The sequence below is a fragment of the Ambystoma mexicanum genome, chromosome 6p (assembly GCF_040938575.1).
Source record: "Ambystoma mexicanum isolate Mex_15411 chromosome 6p, UKY_AmexF1_1, whole genome shotgun sequence".
Lineage (NCBI taxonomy): Eukaryota > Metazoa > Chordata > Amphibia > Caudata > Ambystomatidae > Ambystoma > Ambystoma mexicanum.
In genome coordinates this window covers 1,340,301,085-1,340,325,289 of record NC_090935.1, presented here as the reverse complement: position 1 = coordinate 1,340,325,289, position 24,205 = coordinate 1,340,301,085, and the positions used below count along the sequence as shown (strand labels likewise).

Here is a 24,205-nt window from a genome sequence, read left to right as displayed (position 1 = left end):
CTACATTAAAACAGAGATTTGGCTAAAGGCAACTAAATAAGGCAAATAAGGAGCCATTGGCACTGTTAGTTGCTGACAAAGGTTGTAGGGAACACATTGTAGTGGGTTATACTTTGGAGACTGGTTTAATCATCGAAGCAGCTCTGGTGTTCTGTACTTCTGACAAAGATGGCAGCCAAAGACATACAGCTTTACTCAACATTGAGTCTATGTTAAAATATTGAACTCTGCTAAAGAACTAAAACCCGAATAATAACTTTACATGTGAAAACGGGTTGACACATCCATTAAAATCAACACAGCTTACATTTAAGACGCAAACCTTAAGGCTTCAATGAAATAGCTTAAAAATCTCTAATTCATTTACTAAATAAGGGGTTTCACTAGATGACCCCAAGTGGGACAAAAGATGGGCTGGAGACTCGAAAGGCCTCAACAAAATAAATATGCATTCCATTAATTTTATCCCACATGGGAATTCTAGTTTCTCAATCTTTTCAGTATGTAGAAAACACGTCTCTTACAAATGTCTGGTGGGCTCTGGCTTCAGCCTAGTATGTCATACACTAATGAACCCTGATCTTCGTCTTTAGGTCGTGAGTTTCCAGGGGTTCCCGAACCCGCTTCAGTGGGTCTATTTTATGCGGGTGTGACAAAATCACTACTGCTTTGTAGGAGTACATGCATAGGAAGTGGCTTGAGTACCTACTCAGATCCACAATACTATTAAATCAGGCGTGATACCAATATAAGATGAAAGGGGCACAGAAGGACAGGTATACAGATCCCCTTCACCTCTTTGGTGAGAGGCAGCCTCTTCAGCAGGGGCGTTAGCTGGAACAGACAACACACATAGTAGAGAGGTACTGAAATCAAGGCATGTCCAACAAGGTTTCTAAAAAAATAGGATTTTGAATTAAACAAAAATGCACACAATAAAAACACTACTAGCCGACAACGCAGAGAAAGCAGACTAAGGCAAAGGGCCATCTCGGTTGGAAGGCGGGGCTCAGGCAACGATTTCAGCAGGAAAATGTCACATTAATGACGGTGCCTTTTAAAAGGTAGAGAAGGGGGGCTTCAAAGTCCCCAGGATCCTTTTAGGTAGATTGGAAGGTAGGGGAAGCAGGGCCTCTTGAAATACTTTTTATTCTTTGCGGCTCAACAGTTTTGAGCAAGGCTTTTCAGCTTCAAACTGGGAGTCTGTGCACTTTTGGTGCCAAGCTAGGGTCAGGTCGAGGAGCGGCGCTGACGGGTTCCAGTGATGCAATGATGTTCTGCACCGTTGAGAGCTTGTGTGTCGAAGGGCAGCCGGGGTCAATTCAGCAGTGTTAGGAAAGATGTCTCTTTTTGCAACTGTTTCTCCCTAGTGCTTATGGACACACATTCATTTTTCTCTTTGTTCACCTGCTCTGACTTTTTGAATGGATGTAAAGCATTCAGCTTCACTTCCCTTTCGCTCATCATCATGGAAAAATGTATCCCTTCTGCTCATTATTATGGGGACACTGATTAGTCCTTCAGACTATCAGTACTGGGAAACTTTGTTTCCCTTTTCAAATTCTTGTAATTCTTAACATTGCACACAGCACCTTAAAGTTTTTGCATTATTTTTAGTGGCACATTCGTGTTTACCATATATGGATACCAAACGTGGCTAACGCCCTAAAAGGGCTGTGCCACGAGATTATTTGGTTGTTCTTTTGCCATGTTGTTGTTTGACCATCATTCCTTGCCAGTTCATGAAATCCCTTTAGAGCAAGTATCTTGTGAGAGATACGTGCCTTGACAGGCAGCCAATGAATTGAGTGCCTAGCAAACTTAACATGATGGCGGTGCGAAAGACAAAAAACAACTAGCACGGCATCATTCTGAATAACCTGGAGCTTAGCCAGGTTCGACTGTGAAATACCAATATGCAGGGAATTCCAATAATCAATCTTAGACCCAATAATGGCACAGCATGCGCCAAGATGGCACAGTTGTGGTTTGAAAGTAAGGCCGAATCAGCTTGATAAGTTTAAAGGCATGGTCTAGTAAAAAATGTTATTGAAAAAATAGATAGGCAACAAAAAGAAATACTAGCATTCTCTTTTTTAAAACTTCCTATGTAAAATTTGGAGCTATTCAAGCTCAAAATTCGCAAAAGCAAGCACATGGGCACATCCATTTTGTGAAATGGATGCCCTCCTGTGCTGGATTTTGCTTTTGCGGCACTAATGAAGGAAAAGCCAGCCAGCTGTAGTAAACAAAAGCTACCGCTGGGTGACCTTCCCTTCATTAGTGCTGTACGCGGAGGACGGGGACCGGAGACCAGAGCAGAAAAGCTGCAGCTGAATCTCGGTAAGTGCTATTTATTTAAAAAAAAAAAAAATAAGCACTAGCTGGGGATTTTTTTCTAAGTTTTCCGGGCTAGAGAAGCCCGGAAAACTCAGAAATAAAACCGCAGCTTTAAAAACGTTGTATTTATGTTTGCGGTCGCTTTTGAAGCGACCGCAAACATAAATACAACGTTATTGTGTTGGAAAATGCTGCGGTTTTTCTTTCCAAGTTTCTCAGGCTCCTCCGGGCCAGAGGAGCCTGAGAAACTTGGAAAGAAAAACCGCAGTGTTTTCCAACACAACCGCGTTGTGTTTCTTCCTGAATCTGCTTTCCCATTTCTTTGCTGCCCATGGGGAGCCCGAGAGCCCCAAATGGGAAAGCAGATTCAGGCAGAAACAACGCGGCATTTAGCATTTCCCATTTGGGGCGCTCCGAGAGCCCCAAAAGGGAAAACAGCTGTAGGCAGAAACACTCTGCGGCATGTAAACCTGGGAGCACCGGAGACCCAAAGTGATAGCCACAGCAGGCAGAAACACAACGCGGTTGTGTTGGAAAATGCTGCAGTTTTTCTTTCCGAGTTTCTCAGGCTCCTCCGAGCCAGAGGAGCCTGAGAAACTTGGAAAGAAAAACCGCAGCGTTTTCCAACACAATAACGTTGTATTTATGTTTGCGGTCGTTTCAAAAGCGACCACAAACATAAATACGTTTTTAAAGCTGCGGTTTTATTTCTAAGATTTCCGGGCTCCTCCAGCCCGGAAAACTTAGAAAAAAAAACGCAGCTAGTGCTTATTTAAAAAAAATAAATTAAATAGCACTTACCGAGATTCAGCTGCAGCTTTCCTGCTCTGGTCTCCGGTCCCCGTCCTCCGTGTACAGCACAAATGAAGGAAAAGCCACCCAGCAGTAGCTTTTGTTTACTACAGCTGGCTGGCTTTTCCTTCATTAGTGCCGCAAAAGCCAGCACAGGAGGGCATCCATTTCACAAAATGGATGAGCCCATGTGCTTGCTTTTGCGAATTCTGAGCTTGAATAGCTCAAAATTTACATAGGAAGTTTTAAAAAAGAGAATGCTAGTATTTTTTTTTTTAATGTTGCCTATCTATTTTTTAAATAAAATGTTTTACGAGACCATGCCTTTAATAAGAAAATGAGCACAGGGGGATCTAATATAGATAACGTGCAGATCCATCATCAGTTCAGCATCCAAAATGACTCCCAAAGTCTTAACCTTCAATGCCACAAGAATGACAGAATCTGAAATGATCTGTTCAGCTTCCTGAGGCAGGCCCTAGACCCCAGGATCAGCAACATGGTTTTTCCATCATGAAGTGCCAGAGCATTCTGTGCCATTGAAGCCTAAATAACCGAATATATGCAATGAAATGCAGCTGAATCTTCTTAAATACCCATCCGTTTGAGGAGTATCTGCGTATGGTATATCCGACGCCCAGAATATCCAATAAATCCTGGACATCTTTCTCCAACCTGTGAAGTGTCCTGAGGAGGTCTGCAGCAGTGCTTATTGCATTTCGTAATTGCCTGAGGTTGCATCTTACAGTTGCACCTGTCCGAAAGAATCCTCAAACCCAAAACTCTTAGGCATCACTCACCAGAACCAATGGCGGAGAATCAACCTCCCTCATAGCCCCCCCCGTGTGCGGAATACTATAACATTGAGAAAAAGTCCCTGTGTCTCCTGCATTCCATTCTACTCACCTTTTGGTCATGGAAACCAAGTAGAGTAACCTGAAAGATAAGAAAACATTTGCTTACCTTTATTAAAATTGTTGAAGAACTTTTTGAACTATCACCAACACAAGTGAACTGTAACTTAACTGCAGAGATGCCCTTTAGAGGCGAAACATTGTGGCTCCAGTGACTTTTGGGGACAAGCGCCCATTCTTCTTAGTGTATGGACTGCTTAAGTTAGGCAAATTGACTTGTGAACTGGCTCCTTTTATTGCCATTAGCCTAATTACCCGCTTGGTGAATAAGTGACTTTTAATGCATTTATGAACCTAGGGTGAATATATATATATATTTGTATCAGAGTATTGTGTGAATACTGCTGGTTAGATTAATTTTTCAGAGTGTCCGAAAGGCTATAATAAATAACTAGGTTTAAAACTTCCTGTGTAAATTGAATTGTGTTCCACACTGTGGACTCATTTAGGGCCCCTGACCCCACCACGCTCACATTCTTGAGAATAAGCCTCGACTGCTCATCCACGTACCTTGATTGAATTTTGGCAAACCTCTCAGAGTATCCAGTTTACTCTAACTAGGGTGGCCTCCTAAAATCTGTTCACCAGTCCAGATTCTAGAAAACCATCTTAACAAGCAGTAGTGGAAGACTTTGGCGGCCTTGGGTGCAGAGAAGCAGAGATTGGCCTTTGGGAGCAAGCAAGCTAAACATGGCATCTGAGTACTGCAGTGGCAAGGAGCTCGAAGAAGCGGTTGACCAGGAGGCAATGTCAAGTTGGGGATACTAAACGATGTAGCGAGTGCAGAGCTGTGGAGTTGAGTGGAACTCAGAGATGCAGAAACAAGCTTCTAGTTCAGGGATGATGCTGGAGGTCCCCTTACAGCAGCTTGGACAATGTCAAAGGTCCCCAAACACCGGCATTTAGGCATGGAGAGCCAGGGGTTGCTTCCTTGGTTCTGACGTTGCTAAGAGACCCAGGCCAGTGGCGTCATTTGGTCTGTCCTTTCCAGCAGGAAAGCTTGGTAAAGGGCAAATATGAGTTGCGTAGAGTACTAAAATGTGCAGATCACTGTGCTGATCATTGTAATAAGTTAGCAGATCCTGCCGACGGTGAGGGGGTCTTAAAAGATGGCGCTCTTGCCACTTGGCAAGGTTTATAGTGGGTTTGGGTAAGAATTGAGTCACCTGGGTGCTGGCTCAGAGATCTTATTGTTGACTGTCCAATTTAGATTGAATTCGTAAGAATAAATTAGAAATCTCATCACTTCATGTTTAGGGTGATTTATTAACACACTTAAGCGACACGTGTTTAGAACCAACCTGAGTCTTTTTCAAGGTTTTGGTGAGAAAACAAGGTGAAGTGTACATTTGTAGTAATAAGAAAACACCCTAGTGGGGGGGACCGATGTGATTTGGATGGAGGTGAAAAGTGTTCCGGGTGAGAGGGTTTGTGATAGTTTGATATATGAATATAGGTACACCGTTTTGATGCATGAGGCATGTTTAGACATGTTGATTGCATTGCATTGCATCAGTGGTTGCGAATGTGGTAACAATAAGTAAACAATAAGTACATCAGATGAAATGGATGAGACAATGCATGAAATAGCAAGTTGTTACAGTATAATAGATGTTGGCATGATTGGATAACTAGTTCTAGCAATGGGAAGGAAAATGCATGTGTCAAATGAAAGGTAGCACCAAGGAAAAGGAGGAAGGAAGAAAATAGGTTAAGTTAGTAAAGTTGGGTATGAGGACCCGCCCAGGCTGGGCCAATGGAGGTGTGTGGGTATGTTGCAGGGCTCACAAAATCTACTTGCCCACTAGTATTGGCAAGTATTTCTTATGAAGGGCGAATACCATTTGCGTGATACTCTACATTGCTGGTGAGTATGGAGATATTAGATACTTATTTTTCATTTACTGCAAACACATTGTTGGCAGTAGATGGGAAACACAAGTTTCACTGTGCATGCTTGATAGCATTGCAGCAAATATGAAGTGTGTATCAAGACTATCACGTCGCTCAATTGATTCCCTTTCGTTCTCACCTGAGGAGGATTCAGAGTTGGATTGGTTGGAATCTCCCGTAGCAGTGTCCTTAGAGCATCTGAGGAGTTCCCTTCTTCTGGAAGAGATCGGGTCTGTTCCAGGAGGTCTCCACAGTTTCCTATGATAGTTACAAAGATGAGAGAATGGCGCAAACTCCAGAATCAGCCCAATATCGTGAGTAAAGCATACAGGTGTAAAAAAAAAAAACAGAAGGTGTTGATCACTGAAGGCAGCGCAGCTGTGGGCTGATTGAGATTGATGTAATTCCAGCACAGACAGCAGTTGTAGAAATGGAAGGAGCAAGGTAAACAAATAGGTAAGGAGAAAAAACAAGCCAAGCAAGTATAGGGAGGAAGCTGCACAGGGCTTGAGCAGCAGCGGTATGACAGAAGGCAGCAGAAAGAGAGGGAGGAATGAAGTAATGCAAGCGCGTAAGAAAATAACAAGCATTGGAACTCAAGCGGAGTGGAAAGTTGCAACGCAAAGGGTGGGCGGAGACTGGATGGTGAAATATGCCGGAGAGTGTTGATAACATGAAACACTAGATCAAACAGCACGCCCGGAAAGTGGCGTGTTGGAGCATTTAATGGTGGCTTTTCCATCGCTCCCAGAGACTCAATGAAGGTGAATTCATAACGTGGTGATTATGGCAACATGCGCCATTTTACAAAAAGCACTGGTAAATATTTTGTCACCAGTCACCTTGGGGAAAGTGCATTTCTCTTAGGTCGAGCATGTAAATTAAGGAACTCGCTCAGCAGGTCCAGTTGGATTTTTAAGAATTTGCAAGGCCTGTATTCCCTTACCGTGTGTGGTGAGCACATACATATAAGGTGGTGGTGGTGAGCTCATGGTGGTGCTCTGGTTTGTTAACTTGTGGGGGAAAAGGAACAAGTTACTTACCTGTTGTTCTCCAGCATGTGTCTGGCATGGATTCACATGCTCCTGAATATTCCTTGTCGCCAGGCTGGGAAACCTCGGTAAAGAAAAAATCAGTTTCAGTTTCGTTTCTGAACTATCTTTCTACTAATAACCAATCACTGGTCTCTGGGTCATACTGCCCCAGCCAATGACTGCCCTCTACCTAAGACCCTCTGCTGGCAGCCATCTTCGGATTTGGTAGCACGTAAAGTGGCAGTAGGACCAAGAGAAGAACCGCAGAGGGGTCGGTGGGAGGGTTCGCATGTAAATCCATGCCAGACTCCTGCAGGAGACCAACAGTTACAGGTAAGTAATTCCCTTGCTTCACAGGACCAAAGTTAACAAACAGCTGTGATGTCTTCCGAAAACTCTCGGTGCAGTCCACGTAGAATTTCAGCTCTCTAGCCACATCCAGCGAGTGCAAAGTCCTCTCAGCCGGCGACGGGATTCAAACAGGCAACACCAAGGGCTCGTTGAGATGGAAGTCCGACGGCACATTGGGCATGAAGGAGGGGTGCGTCTTCAGCACAACCCTAGTCTCGTGGAATGTCAGGTACGAAGGCTTACAGGAGAGGGCCTTGATCTCTCCCACTCGTCGTGCAGAGGTGATGGCCGCAAGAAACGCTGCTTCCATAATCGGAATTTCAGAGGAGTTGAATGCAAAGGCTCGAATGGCGGACCCATGAGCTTAGACAGCACCACTTTGAGCTCCCAAACCGGGGCCGGAGCCTTCACCGGCGGGAACGAGCGGAACAGTCCTTTCATGAACTCTTTCTCCAGGCGGTGAGACCACAGAGACGACCGCCCCAGAGTTTTGGTATAGCGGGAGATAGCCACCAGATGAATTTTGATAGAGGCAGGCACCAGCCCCGCCTTGGCCAGCGACAGCAAGTACGGCAGCACTTGAGGGGCCTTAATCCATAGAGGGTTGATCTTCTGTGCACGGCATCAGACAGACAGAGAACCTCTTCCATTTATGTCCATAGCACTTAAGAGTCGAGGAAGCCCTGGCCTTGGCAAATACCTCCTTGGAGTCCGCCGGGATATCGTAGCCTCTGAACTCTAGTGCTGCAGGAGCCAGGCCTGCAGGTTCAGCGATCCTGGGTTGTGGTGCAGTATTGCGCCTCCTTCCCTTGCGAGAAGATCCGCGTCTGTCGGAAGCTTGACTGGAGGGGATGCTGACATGTCCAGAAGGTCCGGGGACCATATCTGCCTCGGCCACGCCGGTGCGACGGGGCAGTCTGAGTTGACTGATGAGTCGCAGAAGCAACAGTGGGAACACAGAGGAACAGGCCGTCCCATGGGAAGGAGAATGCATCCCCCATGCTCCACGGCTGGGGAAACCTGCTGGCAAACCTCTGGCACTTGGTGTTAGTCGCCGTCGCAAACAGACCGATCCGGGGATTGCCCCATCAGAATAGGAGATCTACTTGATCTTGCCTAACCTCCCACTCGTGGCAAGAACACAGATCCCTGCTGATTGAGTTGGCAACCGTGTTCTTCACTCCTGCCAGGTGAAGACGTACCAGGAACATCCCTTGGGCGACGGCCCAGTGCCACAGATCCTGCGCTTCCCTGGAGAGAGCCGGGGATCTGGTGCCACCCTGCTTCCGAATGTAGAACATTGTGGTGGTGTTGTCGGTGAAGACCCGTACCACCTTGCTCTTGGAAGCCGCATTCGCAACCTGCACAGCCGAACAAGGTAGATGTATGACAACATTATGCCAAGCAGGGACTTGATGGACCTCACCCTGGCAACTTCCATGGTCAACAGCAATTGTACCTTGCCCAGGATGGCTTTTATCCTCTCCTCCGACGGTGAAGCCAGCCGTGCCACCATGTTGAGCCTGGCTCCCAGGAACAGAGCGTCCTGCGATAGCACCAAGCAGGACTTTGCATAGTTCATCAAGAACCCCAGTTCCGTGAACAGGCAGACGGTCCTCGCTGTGTGTTCGACGAGTTCCCTTGACTTCGCTCGGATGAACCAATCGTCCAGATAGGGGTAGACGTGGATCCCCTGCAGGTGCAGCCGCGCCGCCACCGGTGCCAGGCACTTGGTGAAGACCCATGGAGCCAACTTCAAACCGAAGGGAAGGGCTTTGAACTGATAGTACCGCCCTAGGACCACAAAGCTTAGAAACTTTCGATGTCTGTTGTGTATGGGGATGTGGAAGTAGGCATCCTCCAGGTTCAGGGACGACAGGAAGTCCCCTTCTTCCAGCTGTCACAGCACGTGCTGAAGGGTGACCATCCAGAATTTCTGCGATTTTATGTATTTGTTGAGGCGGCGGAGATCTAGGATGGGTCGCCAGCCGCCGGTCTTCTTTCGGATGAGGAAGTACCACGAGTATACTCTGGAGCCCCGGAGCCTCTTCGAGACAAGCTCTATCGTGCCCTTTTTTTAGCATTGCTCGTACCTCCAGAAATAGTTGAGGGATGTGGTTTTCTTTCCTGGCCACAGGTGGAAAACGGGGACACTTCCTTTGGAACTCCAGAGTGTGTCCGTGGGCCATGGCATCCAGCACCCAACGGTCGGTGGAGATGGATTTCCACACACCGCCGAAGTTCGCCAGCCGGCCTCCCACCGGGGTGCTCGGGTGAGGGCCCGACATCACGGCCGGTTCAGTCCTGCTTCGCTGAAACCTTACCACCTTGGGCCGCTTGGCGACGATGTCCACCGGCCTTGTTGCTGCCCCTGTAGGCTTCCTGCGACGAAGAATGAGCTGCCTGGCGGTATGACGAAGAGCTTCCACTGAATCCTTTGGAGGCACCTTGTGACTTGCCTTCGGAGGGCCGAAAGGACGGCCGTCACTGATGGAACGTGCCCCAGGCACAGGCCGTCTCAGTGTCTGCATTGATGGCCTTCAGTGACTCGTCCACTGCCTTGCCGAACAAGTTGTTCGCAGTGCATGTCCAGTGCCCTGGTCTGTACGTCCTGACGTAAGTCGGTGGCCCTGAGCCAGCCATGCCGGCGAAGGCAAACGCTGTTGCCCATCTGGCAGAAGCCGGTGTCGCCGATGTGCGTGGCCACCGTGATGGCGTGGTTCGAAGCCACTTCGCCTTCTTTTAATATTTCAAGGGCCTCTGCCCTCTTGTCTGGGAGGAAGTCAAGGAGCGGGGCGATTTTAAACCACAGCTCCCCACGAAAGCGAGAGCGTTGGCCGCCTTAACGAAATGACCAGATGTCACATGATATCCAGCTTATTCTCCTCGCCGACCGAAAGGGAAATGGAAGTCGACGCTGTCATCCCAGCAGATTTCTTCTTGGCAGCCACGGAGACCACTGAGTCCGGGGATGGCTGCGCTCTGAGGCACATTAGTGCCAAGTCTGGCACCGGTACTACTTCTTGTACCGGTCTCTCTTCCCCAGGCCTAGGATGGATTCTTCAGGGGTGCCAGCCCCTCGTCCCAGATGTCGTTCAACAGTGGGACAGAGAGCACTGTCTTCCTCTTGGCCTCTCGTCGCTGATAAAGGAATCCCTCCTTCTTCTGATCCTCGGGGCATAGCTGAAAAAGCTCTGAGGCCCTATTGATCATGACGTGGAACGAGCCAATTTCAACGAGAGGAGAAGCCCGGGGGGGGGGGGGGGCAACGGGAGTTCTGTTCCGTCGTCATCACCGCCGTCGTCCGTCCCGGTCGTCGCCGTCTTCGTCTTGGCCCTTGGAGGAGGGGATGGAGGTGAAGGATGGTAGGGTGGGGGTGGATGGACTCGCCTCCGCTTGGGTGAAGGGCTTCCCGACGGTCAAAGCACCGCTGGATCGTCCGCCGGAGGCAAAGGCACACTTGTTCTCATCTCTGAACACAGGGTGTGCAGGGCTAGCAAGATGTCCTCTGACCTGTCCATCGGTGGTTGCCGCGGTTGTGACGGGAGCGTTGGCAGCGGTGTGGTGTCCTCTGGTTTCTGGTTGATATGTCATTCTTTGTTGGCTCCCTGTTGCTCTCCACGTCCACCTCGTCGGGGTCCTTCCTGTAGGTCCGAACCTTGATAAATTTATTTTCCAAGACTGACTTGAGGCCCGACAGCTCATCCTCGGAGGAGATATCCGAGTCTGGTAGAACTATTGTGTCCCCACCCCCCATCTTCTCGGCCAGGTGCTTCACAGGGGTCTTTTCGATGGGCAGGAAAGACGATTCCCTCCGGGAGGGCAGGGAAACTCTGACTTTGAGGTCGTCTCGACTGGGGCCGCATCTGCGGGCTTTGCCAGGGACACTGCCACTTCCTCAATCGAAGCCTTAGCCTTTGGCGCGTCTGAGGACTTCACTGTGGGAGGAGGGTCACCGCCTCGCTCCCCCTTGGCTTTCTCTGTCGTGGTCGACCGGGGCTTCTCCCGAAGTTTACCCTGGTTATCCGACTTCCTCTTCGTCGAACCGGAGCGTTGGCTCGTGGTTGACGGCATCAGCGATGCTGCGCCCGGCCTGGCAGCCGCTGAGTCCGTACCAACGGCACTCCCGGTGCTCGTGGACTCGCAGTGCTTTGCCTTTTGTTGGGCCCCCGTTGCCAGAGAGCCCTCAAAGGTCTTAGAAGACCGCTCATACTTCTTCTTGGGCTCACCCTTGGATCCAACAGGCGTCGAGTCTCCTTTGTGTTCGGCCATGTCCACGCGGGGTAGGCCTCAAAGATCTTGCGGGATCCTCCAAGAAGTAAAATGCGACGAAAACTCACCCTTGAGGGGCATAGAGATTTCCGTTAATCGGAAGATGAATCGGTGGAGCTTGAGGCTCGATTGGACCGAAAAAAAATAAGAGTAAACTCTTTGAAAAAACGCAATATGCAGTAAAAGCTTGAGAGGTAAGCGCACAAGGACTCCCAACACTTGAACGTGCGGTAAAAATCTGAAGATGGCTGCCGGAGGAGGGGCTTAGGTAGAGGGCAGTCATTGGCTGGGGCAGTATGACCCAGAGACCAGTGATTGGTTATTAGTAGAAAGATAGTTCAGAAACTAAACTGAAACTGATTTTTTCTTTATCGAGGATTCCCAGCCTGACGATGAGGAATATTCATGAGCATGTGAATCCATGCCAGAACCCATGCTGGAGAAGTACTGATAACTAATGTAGGTGTGGAGGACAGTAAGTACAGGGCTGTCAAGAATAGATGCTGTTCTCTGCGTGGCGAATATCTGATTGGGGTACGCAAGGGAGCTATTGAGGTAAAATGTGGTGCTGCATAAGCGTGTGCTGGGAGGGCAACAGGCGGGCCTGTAGCAGACAGTCAGGACATGGGTGCTCAGAGAACACGATCAGGAGTTTCCATGGGTGATTACAGGAGGCGGTTGGGGTTGGTGTAGCGTGGCATTGTACTGCCTACTGCAATGTCTGCCAAAGTATTCAGGATACAGTGAGTATACCATGCGTGCCCAGGCGAAGGTGAGGGCTGGAAGAACCGAAGACATGGGAGAGCAGCAGTGGGGGTTGCCCGGGGCCTTGATTGGTGGGAGGTGAGTAATGGGGAGCATATAGCAGTAAAAATAAATAAACTGCATGCTTATTTCTCTGTTCATGACAAGTGTCATGCATAGCAGGTGAGTACCTTGAGAAGTGTTAGTGTGTTGAGAAAGACAGCGAAAGGCCCGAGTATCGGGCTGGCTGTGTGGACATGGAAGAGGCAGGCTAATGCCTTTGTTAAAGCTGTATTCAATAGCATAGCTAGAAAATAGAAATAAAAAGGCCTGTTGGCACAATTCTTGCAGTATGAAGGAAATACGGACAGCTGAGCAGGTGATACTGGGCATGCACTTACCCAAAATGCCAGTAGGGTCTCTACATAAAGATGGGCAGTCACAGGGATCTTTCACTGCCGGCTGCCATCTTTAAATTAAGTATAAATAATGAGAGAGTGTACTTGTGAGGGGTCAGATGCTTGCTCACTTCTGATTGGTTCTGGGTCTAGCCTATGCAAATAGGCCCTTTGATGACAGTGTAGTGCTGTGTAATGGAAATTATGCTTGATGCATTGTGGTTGTGGCAGTGCAGTGGACTGTGGGTTGTCGGTAAGAAGGCCATTTTCTGTCCACAATGGTAATCTAAGGAGGGCAGCGGCAGTGGGTGGGTGTGGGATATATATTTTGGAATTCTGTGGGGAGTGCGGGGAGCGCATGGTCCGGAGTTAGTAGCTGTACTAACTCCAGACTGACTTCTCCCACGATGGTTGCTGCTCCATCCCAGCGCTTGAATTGAGCTACTTGAATTCTGACTACTTCCTTCAAAAGTACTAATGTAATCAGCACCCATTGTCATGACAGGACTGTCTTTGATTATAACCAAGAAGGGGATGGGTGGAAGGCTTTAAATAAATCTGAACCACTGGCAATGCTCTGGGCAACCTTCCACACCACTGTTTTTTAGATCGTCCGCGCCATTGCAAAAGAGGTCTAGCCATATGCAAATCAGTCCGGTATGGTCACCATTGGGAGCAGCACAGCCCAAACTGCTAGGCTAGGTCCCCTCTGCACAGAAACACAAGTAAACCCAGACATATTTCGGCATTGTTGGGCCTCATCAGTGAGGTACATCTTGAATCCCAATGGCGCAGCAAACAAGGGACCCACATATGGGCGTACCCTCTCTCACAAAAACTGTAACAAAAAAGTGATGGTAGAAGGTTGAGATTCATTTGAAACCTTCCAGCCATCACCTCTTATTTTGCTATAGTCACCCAGAGTGGGACAGATATGCCCAGACGTGGATACCATGCCTGCTGAGCCATTAGGCCCAAGATACTCCACACTGATGAGGTCCAACAAGGCCAAAGCATGTCTGGGGGCACTTGTGGTCTCGTTCAGAAGGGATGTGACCAAGCAGTTCGGGCTGGACTGCCCCTTTTGGGGTGGGACCAAGACTGATTTGCATATGGTCTTTCACCCTTTTGTAATGGCAATGGTCTGGAGGGTTGCCCAAAGCAATGCCAGAGTTTAAGAAGAATTCTAAACATTCCGCTATTACCTCTTTTGTTATGCTATACAACTAGCTTTCAAAAACTGGTTCCCACGGGACCTCCCACAGAGGCTTCCTGTTCTCTGGGGGAAGAGGTCTACTCACTCAGCAGGATCAAAGAAGAACATGGCTTACATTTAGATATTAACGTGCCATGAGGCTGCTGGGGCACACTATGTTTTCAACCAGAAATGCAGACTATTAAAAAGCCACTTCTGCAGCATTATGTTCCAGTAGCTGTTTAAGAATGCACATGTGATCTTTGATCCTTCTTTGCTGCCATTGCAGAGCTGGGAATGTCAGAAGACTAGTTGGTGGCAGCGTTCTTGGTTGAGTGCTTCAGCATTCAGTGTATTGTGGCCTCTGTGGCTACTTTTCGGCTTACTTATTTTACTCCGAACATCACAGCGGTCCCAGGATCAAGCCCCAGTCCTAGTTTATTGGTCACTATGCCTCTACTGTTACTGAAGTGTCCGAAGTGTTTCAGTGTGGTGCAGGGGGGGGCAGCTACAGAAACGAGTAATCACATCGCCCACTCGGGCCGTGTCAAGGAACACCCACAGCCGTGATCAAGGTACTTGGGACCTGTATTTGGAACTCTGCTCCTATTGGTATAATTTACTATGCTGCCATTTGGGAGGAGCCTGTTTGCATTGCTCACCGTGCTCGATTACAGCAGAGTGACTGGAGGGAGGTGAGTTTGTGGGCCATGTGGACCCATCTGTCCTTCCAGGGCGCAATGCCAATTGGACTCGAACCAGAACATGGACGATGAATCTCTCCCTTCAATGAGGGGCATGGTGCATTTACTAAGCAAATTAGCTTCTCTAAAGCCCCAGTTAAGAAGTGGCACGTGCTTGCCTGTAAAATTATTCTGGCAAATCCATCCACCACCACGAACAAGGAAGGGGTCCATGTAGCTGGGGTCATGCTGGGTGGGTCAGTTGAGGCTTACGTTGACTCGCTGAAGCCCTCTATACCTTTGGACACCCAATTGTGTGAAAATGTACGCTTCTTCAACAAACTTTGGGAATAGGATCTGAACCAGGCAACAGTGAAATCACAAACAGAGTACTGCTGGAGTTGGCAGCCAGAGTATTACAGGACCTGCAGTGGGATGTGTCGTCTGTGGGCCCGGGGGCAATCCATTTGCAAGTAAACCAAGCACAGCCCCTCCCTCCAAATGCAATCTTCGTTTGATATGTACGGTGGAGGACGCTGAACGCCCTGGTGGATCCAAACTACCTAATAGTGGGAAAGCCTCTGTAAGGGGAAAAGATGGACCAGACACCTGCAACCCCCATGCTTACAGCGCTCGCCCACAGGAAACCTCCTTAGTGATGGTCGAGCCAGGTGTGCCGGAGCAAGTGCTAACTGCCTGTAATATGGATCTAACGAAACTAACTTTGAAAGAGACAGCTAAAATGCAGTCCTCTATGATCTTCCTCGTTGTGGGCACCCTTAGACAATGTGAAGAGGGTGGGGGTGTAATATGGGCACGCCCGCCGAGAGGCCTTCCGCATATTTAAAGTCAGTTAATGGAAGTTCCATGGGGACACCCCAGATGATACACCAGCTGACAACAATGACGCAGGGATCCTTGAGAGTGGAAAGGTTTCAAACTTCGTCCACACACCAATCCCAGTCATCCTCCTCAAAAAGCTCAGCATCCTCTGAATCCTACACACCCCTCAGCCTGAAAGAAGCTACAGGGGGTGGGGGGTCTTGGACATGGTCCTGATGTCAGCATTGAACATCTCGTTGGCCCTGTTTATTAAATTACACAATGCCCTGAATGACACTTTAAAAGACCACTCTACAATGTTAGCAATGATGCACTCAAAACTGATTTTTTGGAAGGCTTTGTGACCTATGCCCAGGGTGCTCATGAAAAAAGTATGGAGGTAAATGCAAATTTACTTAAAACGACACTGGAATTCCTGATCCATGAACGCAACAAAAAGAAACAATTCAGACAGGATTTTGGAGATGGGAGTTGTTCTGACCACACAGTGGAAACAAAGAGGAACTCGGGCGTAGGGCCTGTGGCCTCTTGTCACGAGTCAGTCCCAAGCCTGTTGGAGGGGGGTCGGCTGAGGCGGCCCCCTCAGTCCTACAGGAGTGCAGCTCCGGGACCTGAAATGGATTGAGAAAGGTTGGGAGCTCAGCCTCATGGGAGAAGTCGTTTAAACAGCCGCCCAGCCACTTGCCCAACAGACAAATCATTTACGTGTGAGATCATCAAAACCACGACTGCTAGGAACCTTTTGGAGAAGGAAGAGGGAACTCACTCCCATAAAGAATATTTTATCTTTGGCACAAAAAAACTGAAAAAAACTAACAAGGAGATGTCCCCAGCCCCTAATAGGCAAGGAAATTGCAAAATGAAGCTCAAGGAAAAAGAAAAAGAGCTCAAAGATTTCTGCGGAATCTGTCCCTACCGAGCTCCCCAGAGCAGGCCCTGAAGAGCATACCTGGTGAAGGCAAAGCTGGTGAGAAAGTTGGCAAACTTCAACGTCAAGAGCTTGTATTAGACCACGCTGGGTCAATCTCTGATGCTGAACAATCACCAACAGATTCTGACAAGCTGCTCTTAAGCCTATCACATACCGCCTGGGGTTACAATACACAAGAGGAGGATGTGTTTGTTCCCCCCTGGTACTGTACAGTCAGCACCACCTGAACGACCCCTCAGGATCAACAAAGGCGGGCCCGAGGAGGCGGTATCAACAGAGGGCTCAAACCTTGAACCCCGCCTACGGTGTTGGTGGATAAAGTCTTCCCTCATACTGACATAGCTACTGTGTGTGTACGAACGAAAAAAGATGTTAGGGGGAAGACAATGCATCATTGGAAAGAAACCATATTTAGGCCGGCACCAGCTGTATTAACCCACCTCATGTCACAGAAACGTTCATGACGCTTGAGCAAAAGGGTCATGCTTTGTCAACAAAATATGCAGATGCACCTAATCGTTCTAACGAAGAGAGTAATGTTGAATGCACGGTAAGCCAAAAGCCACCATGTATAGAGGGGAAGGAGCGTCTAGGATGTTTTATGGGGCTCAACGACCTTGCCTTTGACACAAAAGCGAGAACAAGTAATGTGAGTAGCAGGGCTTTTACGTCCCATCTGGAAATAGAGGATTGTAAAGTGTCAGTTAAAGGAACAGTGTCAAATCTACTGAGCAGTCACAGAGGGGACGTGAAGGGCAAACAGACAAGTCTCTGAAGGTTTTTAAGAATGGGGTATGTTTTGAACAGTTGTTCAGGCTACACAATGGTCTGATCCTGAACAGATAACATTTTAAGACTCTTCCATTGCATCGCTAAATTGAGAACTATCAAAATTTGGGATATTGATCTTGTGGCCTTCCCCTATTACAATTATGTGGATAGAGTGCACATACATCTGGCAACTAGCCACGTGAAAAATCGTTATTGGACAAGGTCGCGGTCTGCTTTCTCTGTGGTTTGACTTAACAAATCTGGTTGATCCTCAGAAGGGCTATGTGGGCGGTAACGGAATGACGGGGCCGGGGCGAGCGGAGGGCCCCCCCCCCTATCACCTCATGTCCTGGGGAGGCATATCACCCCCAAGGTCCCGAGGAACCGTAATCTGGAGAAAGCCCACTCGCCCAACCCCCACCCTCAAACCGAAGGATAATAAAGACCTGATGCCCTTAACATACACTGTTACGGTGGGTGATAGTCTGACACACCAGAGGAACGTGATTACTGTGAATACGTTAAACAGAGCTTTGACCATACAACCTATTGGGCTTGGCTTCCAGAGGCCTTGCTGGCCCAAAAATCAAAGAAACAGCATGAACTAGCCCAGGGGGCAGATGGAATGACATTAATCTCATGGAACACCAGAGGTTTTAACCATATTTTTGGTACAGGTATACCTTACGCGAGCAAGGCCAACATTATTTGTTTGCAGGAAACATGGCTACGTGATCCCCTATAATAGAAGGCTTCTCAGTTATTTTGAATGCAGCCACAAAGGGATTAAAAGGCAAACCCTTCTCTGGTCTAATAATGGCGGTGGACTTGGGAAGTAATTTAGTTGTACAGCGGTGTGAAAACCCTGACCCCCTTTATACAGATGGTAGTTTTGGAAGAGGCCCTCCGCCAGGGGAGCGACTCCTATATCATATGCAATCTTTATTGGAAGCCGGGTGTCAGGGGAACTGAATTGTTCACAGACACGTTTGCAGATACCTTAAACAATTGTCTTGAAGCACATCTAGGCTCAGAGATTGTTGTCTGAGGTAATTTCAATTTGGCAGATTTTGAAGTGCTGGGAGGCAAGAGGGTGGGGGACAAATGTAAGAGGGAGCTGTGGGCCCAAGAAACCCTCGATAGAAACTTGCACAAATGTAATGGTCTGGTAGCTGGTGACATCACAGGGAAACTTCATCACAGGTGAAAGCAAGCCCAGTACAATTGATTACCTTTTCGTAAGGGAGAGGCTTTTGGGGCTGGTTAGTTGATTTGAAGTTAGAGATTCAGCCAGCAGTGACCATAACGTTTTATATGCTCGTTGGTCCACTTAAAAAATATTTGCTATTGATGTGGAGGTGAACACGGGGAGCAATAGACTCTGAATGCCACCAAGGAATATCGAGACCATCCACAAGAGACTATGGAAACCCAGGCAAGAATAAAGTGAGCGGTCGGAACAGGATGACATAAATTACCCTAGACTCATCTTGGATTCTTTTCTCAGTAGGGGGTCGCTTACCAAAACCGGATTTCCTGACGAAACATACTTTTAACAGGGTTATTACAAATGAAAAGAGGATTCTGAGAGCGGATATTAGATGCATCCGGGCTGTAGATGGTGCTGGTATGGGAGAGAATCTGAAGCGCCGCCAGAGATACCGTAACTGGCTGAGAAGGTTTAAATGGAGGACTGATCTAGCAGACTCCCAATCCATGCTAGTGCAGATGAAGAATAAAAACCTTGCCGAAATGTGGAATCTGAATAACTGGGTGGGGTCGGATGCCAGGGAAATCCAGGTTAATGCTGTCTCTGACCAACGTTGGGTGAAGCACTATTCCGACTTGTTTGGGTGCCAAAAAGGTGCTGGGGTTGATTTACACACTTCTAAAGTGAATTCATGGCCTCTGGTATTTGATAAAGGTGACATCCTCCAGCTAATAACTAAGACAAGTAATTCCAGAGCACTGGGGCCTGATGGCCTTACCAACATAATGCTTAAGGCCAATCCGCAGGCATGGGCGGACTTCCTCTGGGTGCTGTTTGGCAAGGTTGAGAGACAGGGGAGGGTCCCAGACTCATGGAAAACATCTATAATAGAACCTATCTTTAAAAAGGGAGCCGGGGATAACCCTGCCAACTACAGGCCTATTGCATTGCTGGATGTCATTTGCATAATCTATGCAGCTATGGACTTAAAGAGTTTGAAGCAGTGGATTCTGCAAGCTTTGACATCCATCAAGCTAGTTTTGTTAAGCAAGTGGGGACGGCACTAAACATACTCCTATTGAGCATCCCAAGTCCATGGCCCTTTTGAGCAAAACAAAGATATATCTGGCGTTAGTCTATCTCGAACAAGCATTCGATTCGGTATTTAACCTGTTGCTCTGGGACAAACTAAGGGCCTGTGGTTGTCCTGTGGGATTGCTTTCCGCAATATAATCTTTGTACTCCAAAACTAGTTTGAGAGTCAAACTCAATAACGGGGGCAATCTCTCAGAGGTCATAGTAACAAGGCTCGGTCATAAACAAGGCTGCCCACTGGCGCCAGAGTTATTTAACTTTTAACTTGGATGTAGGAACAGCGTTAGCAGAGTCAAGATACATCCCACCGAGGTTGAACGGGCGGCAAGTGGGGCACTTGCTTTATGCAGATGACTTCGTCCTAATAGACCAAACCCCCATTGGAATTCTATGTTAGTTAAACAAATTACAAGAGTACGTTAAAGTTAACAAATTTAGGATTAATGTGCCTAAAACCAAAATTTTAATGCTGGAGCTGGCGGCCGGGAGGAAAAGAAAAACAAATCAGACCAGTATGGCACTGAACGTGGAATGAATTGAGGTTACTACCTCCTTCGTTTATCTAGGGATGTTGATGAACACCAGTCTGGACAATACCCCTAGGATAGCTCAACTGAAAACGAGGGTAATATTTACCATCGCAAGCACCAATTCTGTTAAAAAGATTTGGCCGCTTTACTATGACCCCAGTGATCCAATTCTATAAGGCAAAGGTGATGGCTATTGCCACGTACAAGGCAAAGGTTTTCCTGGCCACGGACCGTGTTTGGTGGACAGCACTGGAGGGCAGGTTTGGGAGAAGAGTTTTGGCTCTACCGCAGTGCATTCCAAAGCCTGCAATTAGGTATGAACTGGGATTAACCTCTATGTGCAATGATGGAGTTGAAAACTAACTCTGTCCTTGTACAGAAACTGTTGAATGGATCCTCCAATTCGTGGGGTCAGGAAATGGAAGGAGGCATAGAGGCTAAGACTGTACTTATTCTAAATGCCTGGTCCTCAGAGTGCACCAAAATACTAAAGGTGCTGGGATCTTCTGAACTAAGCCTGATGAAAAACCCTGACACCATTAAAAATAAGTTATGGGGGAAAGATTGGGTCGACACCATCTTGGCTAGGTAGCAGTAAAAGTTCTACTGTAATTTCAGGGTTGAATGTAGACGAAGGAACGCCACTAAGACTTATCGAAGACTGTTCCCAGGTAGTACACTGCGAGCGAAACTTATGAGATTTAGACTCAACTTACTCCCTATCAAGGAAGTCTTGATAAACAGGAAACAGTGGCAGGAAATGGATGTCAATTGTAGATTTTGCAAATTAGCAGACACTAAAGAATCACTCTACCAGTTCACGCTGTGCTGCCAGGGGCTCACCGAGAACAGAACACTACACCTGGGCAAAATTCTTAATAGCGATGCTCATTGTCACCAGACGAATTGTGGTTCAGGCTCACAAGCGGTGAAAGTGTGTCTCAAACTACTAGCTTGCTTAAATTTATGGACGATACTCTCCTGGGGCTGGCCTAGTAAATACAAGGGCCCCTTGTTACGGCCCCGGTTGTATGAAGGGCCATAACCGGGCTCCATCCCAGGATGATAGATCCATTTTAGGTCAGGCCTAAAGTTCTTTTTTGTTACATCTATGCAATGCAGGACAGGAATTATGTTCAAAGTGTTATGGGACTTCGGGGGCCTTCAAACGCCCGTTCTGGTGAAAGTCAAATAATTGTGGACTGTGGGTTGTTGATTCGTTTTAATCTGGTTTTATGTGTTCTTTTCACCTTTTTCTTTTTTTTATGCTAGAGAAAGATGGATTTGTGGTTCTCGATTAGGTTTTAATTTGATTATTGCATTTGATTCTTGTATTTTTGCTATTCTAAGTGAAAGCTTTCTGCTAAACCAAACACTAATAAAAAAAAAAAAAAAAACAAAGACTGACAGCAAAGGTACATGGGTGTACTATGTTTTTGACCGGGAGCATAATGAAAGAGAGGTTCTGATTAGCGGGGTTCCCTTTCAGAAATCTAATTATCTGCAAATTGCATTACTAAAAATCAAAAAGGGTTCACGCTATCCAGCCTTCAGCATATGGCATAATGTCACATTGGAATCCTCCATGGCTTGGTGCCACTCTGCAGAGGCCTATGGTGGCATTGAAAAAAAAGAGGGGTGAGGCACGCACTGCAATTCCTGGCCAATATACTACCTGAAAAATGAAAAATAATAAATGGGTTAAATCCCAAAGTGTCCAATTCACTGGGTTAGATCCCAATTGTTGCACAAATATTCACAGGTTTAGGTCCCTTATACTGCATTGGTACTGCTGTTCTCCTCCTTCAAATATTCACAGGGCTGGATCCCTTATAGTGCATTTGGGCTGCTGTTTTCCTCCTCCTAGCACTTTCGTGTCCCAACACTCTTCAGGGAGGCTGTGTTGACTTTCACTTCAGGTGAATCCAATTAAATTGCTAATGCAGTCTCTAAGAATTATGGGAGCTGTAGTGAAATCATTAGTTCAATTCAGGTGACCAAGGAAAGACTCACCTCCAGGAGCACACATCTTACCCTTAGGGGGAAAACCATAACTATGATTCTCCACTGTAGGGAAAAATGTCCCCGGTGCTGCAGCCTCTCGAGTCCGGATCGCCACAAATTACATGTACAAAAAGAGGGGTGAGACGCACATGCCAATTCCTGGCCAATATAATACCTGAAAAAAGAAAAAGAATAAATGGGTTAAATCCCAAAGTGTCCAATTCACTGGGTTAGATCCCAATTGTTGCAAAAATATTCACAGGGTTAGATCCCAATTGTTGCAAAAATATTCAGCAGTACCAATGCAGTATAAGGGATCCAACCCTGTGAATATGTTTGCAACAATTGGGATCTAACCCAGTGAATTGGACACTTTGGGATTTAACCCATGTATTCTTTTTCCTTTTTCAGGTAGTATATTGGCCAGGAATTGTAGTGCGCGTCTCACCCCCTTTTTTGTTTTACTATGGTGACATTGAGCTACTCTGAGCAGTTTCCTAGCCTCTCAAAAAGCCAAAACTGCAGCTACTGTTAACGTGTGATCGAGACCCTGCTCTCCCGTACGTTTCTTCTAAGCTGTGCGCATGTGTGCTTGACCAGCTTCCTTCTGGGTGCCACTCAGAAGAATTTTAGCAGCGCACACACACTATTCCCACCTATTCTAAAAGATGTAATGAGGCACAAGCCACAGCGGGTACCTAATATTTTCTTTTTCTCAAAATGAAGCTAAATTACACCTATTTTTAATCATCTGATCTAGCCTATTTGCATTGTCCTACTATGCAAGCTTGACCTTAAGAGCCCTAACCATAGAATACACCCACAAGAGGTTAAAAACTAATATGAAAAATTGGCTCAAAGAACAGCACATATAACTAGGATATGCCTGCACACATTAACCAAATTATCTTCCCTTTTCACCCATAACTCCTATATTTGACTCTACTGTACCGTATGACTCAAACACCGCCCTAGGCCACATTCAGATATTACCAAGCAACCTTGACTCTGCCAACCTTAGCTCTGCAAAAGGTTACCAGACTTAGGTACAAGTCTTGTTTTATATTTGTTAGAATATGAATGACGTTCAAGCACAAGAATTTGTTACTCACGGTGCCTTAGCAAAAACATTACCCACACTATATGTAACCCAAGTGTCAGTTTAAATATCAGATACGAAGTAAGCAGGCTACTAGGATGTGCAACCTCATCCCATGCTTCCAATTCTTTCTCCCAGTGTCACACAAGCACTTTGAAGCGCCCCTTGCAAGTTCCTGCATTATGAAACTCAAATATTAATTTGCCCTCTAAGGATTTTGAGTAGCCAAATGTCATGTTCAGCGTCTCCTACTTTAGCATTACTAACATTAGCATATAAGTGGAGAGCAACATTGCAACATTATTTACTTGGCCTGCAAGAGATTGTTATGGACTCTGACTGGCATTATACATATATAAAATTAGGGCAACAATATTCTGATAACTAGAATGCTTTTCACACAATCTGCAACATTTGCACATTTCCATGGGGCATAGACCTTCAATTATATGGTACCTTGCTGCTATACAAACATTGTTTCACTGAGCACTTATAATCCTACCCAACAAATGAAAGGTGGGGTTTGCTGCAAACAATCGTTTATGCACTTCATAGTAATTGTGTACATGCAGATTCATTACATTTTCTTGAACTGCACCTAATATAATGAGGCTTTGAATAGGATTTGCTTGCAAAGTATTGTGGGTATGCATATATGCCAGTTAGTGTTTTATTGATGCAATCCTTTACTTTTTACAGAGACCTGTCAACTACTATTGGAGGCTAGGACCGGAGCCGGGGTGGGCATAGGTGGAAGGTCATATGAAAACATTCCTTTGGGTGAAGAACAAATCAGCAACTTTCAAAAACCAAATCAGATTTTTTGGAAGTACCTTACAGTGAAGGAAATGTGTTTGTTTGCTAAAGGAGAGGAAACTATAATATTAGTCTAGGAAAGTGCACTTTCCATTTCTTTCTATGCTCAGCTGCTGAGGGCTTTTCAATATAATCATGTGTTTGCATTTATTGCCTCTAGCATCCCCATGCATCTTGTTCAACTGACATCAGTGCACGTCAGAAGAGGAGTTCCTAGTTAAAGAAGAAGGCGGCACTCAATATGTTGTACCTGTGAGCATTGCTGGTATGGACTTAAAACATGTGGTTTT

The 24,205-nt window shown here is 46.8% G+C and overlaps 1 protein-coding gene across 4 annotated transcripts in view; it reads right to left on the bottom strand.

Annotated features, from left to right (window-relative positions):
• JAK2 (Janus kinase 2) overlaps positions 1 to 24,205 on the bottom strand; it is a 1,999,562-nt gene that overhangs the window by 1,029,884 nt on the left and 945,473 nt on the right. The gene's annotated exons all lie outside the window — the stretch shown is intronic.